Source organism: Chiloscyllium plagiosum, unplaced genomic scaffold (assembly GCF_037043375.1).
Source record: "Chiloscyllium plagiosum isolate Xiang-an unplaced genomic scaffold, Cpla_swu_hap1 HiC_scaffold_14, whole genome shotgun sequence".
In the NCBI taxonomy this organism is placed as follows: domain Eukaryota; kingdom Metazoa; phylum Chordata; class Chondrichthyes; order Orectolobiformes; family Hemiscylliidae; genus Chiloscyllium; species Chiloscyllium plagiosum.
The window spans coordinates 21,749,999-21,752,573 of record NW_028270152.1 but is presented as its reverse complement, the minus strand read 5'-3'; positions in this window follow the sequence as shown (position 1 = coordinate 21,752,573).

Genomic DNA, 2,575 nt, shown 5'->3' with positions numbered 1-2,575 from the left:
TATTTAATCTCCCAGAAGCAGTTTACATGCACCCCCATTTCACACATTTCTATAGATTGTTCTCCCTAAAGAGTCTTGGGACATACTTTTGAAAGTTAGCAAACAAATAATCGAGTCATAATATGATTAGTTCAATTGCTTCCAAATTGAAAATTTCTTTAAAAAAAACTTTTTGCAGTATAAATTCAATCTGGTGTCCAATATTTTAGAATTTTTATAAAGGCTGTTCAAGATTGTTTCAAACAATTATTTTCAAATAATTATGGTTCATTACTGCTTTTACTTTTTGAGAAAAACAGGGCCTAACCAAGGTTAAAGGGAATAAGTGGAAGGTTGAGTAAATCAGGAAGTTGCCATTAAGTGGCCAGCTTTGCATTTTAAAAGCCTATATTTTGTTGGAGAAAGGGACGATTGAAGAATTTCTGAGAAAGGTGAGCTAGTATGATAAAATTGAATGGAGTGCAGAACATTTATTCTTCTAACCATATTTCCTTGATAATCAACAGCATTCACATTGCTGAATCTTCACCATCCCCATCCTAAGAGTCACCATTAACTAGAAGCTCAACTTTATCAGCCACGTTGATGCCATATGCAATAGAGAAGATCAGAGACTGCAATGAATGGCTCACCTTTGGCCCATCAGAGTTTCTCCAGCTCCTACAAGGCCTAAGTCAGAGGTTTCTTGGAATACTCTCTGCTTGCCTGGATGGTGGCAGTTACATTCAAAATGCTTAATACCATCCAATCAATCTTTTTAGCACCTCAGGTAATCCCTTCACCAACGACATATTGTGATAGCAGTACATATCAGCTGCAAGACACACTACAGCAACTCAACAAGGCTCTTTCGACCTCATTTCTAAACCTATAACCTTCACAACAAGGGAAATAGGTTCAGGAGAGTACCATTATAACCTGGTTAGAACAATGCCTTGTGTCTCTCTAGCCCCATTATCTCACTGATCACATTTTTAAACATTTTACCCAGCTATCAATATGGTCAGTTATATATTTTATCTGCACTACATCCAGAATTTTAAAATAATACATCACGAGGGTCTTTCAACAAACAGTATGCATATTAAATTACTATTAATTCAAGACTTATTCAAAAAAAAGCAAGGTTGATTTACACACTGCTTGAAGAGCAAAAGTATAAATAATAATCATTCTAAATAATCCAAAATACACTTGCTAAAGAAACTTTTTCAGTGGAGATTGATTTTGAGAAGAAAACACATTGGTTAAATACTTGTTAATTGTTGGAGAATAAAAAGATTAGCTATGAAATATTCCAGATGGCTCTCAGTTTTGCATCCTTGCACCTGTCACTGGACACAGATGGTTGTTACAAGACACATGCAATAGTGCCCTAACAGCTCTTCAGATGGAGGTAATTCTGGAATTCCGGGAAATGCACCTAACTACAGCTCCTCGAAAACCACACTAGGGAACTGGAGCTGGAGCTGTAACTGGAATTTCGGATCATTCGGGAGGTGGAGGGGGTTATTAAGAGGATTTGCAGGGACGTAGTCACACCTCAGGTACAAGAAGAAGGCAGATGGGTTACTGTCAGGGGACAGAAAGGGAACCAACAGGCAGTGCAGGGGTCCTCTGTGGCCATTCCCCTCAACAACAAGTACACTGTTTTGGATACTGTTGGGGGAAACGACTTACGAAGGGTAAGCAATGAGGAACAGGACTGTGGCACAGAGTTTGTCCCTGTTGCTCAGAAGGGAATGGGGGAGGAACAGAGCATTAGTCATTGCGGACTCCATGGTTAGGGGGACAGTTAGGAGGTCCTGTGGGAATGAGAGAGACACAATTGGTCTGTTGCCTCCCAGATGACAGGGGTCTTGATGACTCTGATCATGTTTTCAGGATCATTGAGGGGGTGGGGGAGCAGCCCCAAGTTGTAGTCCAATTAGGCACCAATGACATAGTTAGGAAGAGTGATGGGGATTTAAGGCAGAAATTCAGGGAGCTAGGGTGGAAGCTTAGAATTAGAACAAACAGAATTGCCTGTGCCATGTGATAGTGAGGCGAGGAGTGGGGAGAGTGCAGTGTTAGACATGTGGCTAAAGGGATAGTTCAGGAGGGAGGGACTTGGATTCCTGGATAATTTGGGGCTCTTTCTGGGGTAGGTGGGACCTCTACAAACAGGATGGTCTTCACCTGAACTAGAGGGGTACCTAAACCCTGGGGGGAGGAATTTGCTTATGCTCTTTGGGTGGGTTTAAATTAGTTCAGCAGGGGAATGAGAAACTGTAGTTTGACTGTACAGGAGGTTGAGAGAAGTGAGGTCCAAAATAAGGTTTCAAGGTTGCAAGATGGCACCAGCAAACAAGAAGTTGGTTTGATGTGTGCCTACTTCAACACCAGGAGCATCTGAAATAAGGTGGGTGAACTTGCAGCATGGGTTGGTACCTGGGATTTCGATGTTGTGGCATGGAGATATAGGTAGAGGAGGGACAGGAATGTTTGTTGCAGGTTCCGGGATTTAGTTATTTCAGTAAGAACAGAGAAGATGGTAAAAGAGGAGGGCTGTGTTGCACTGTTAGTCAAGGACAGT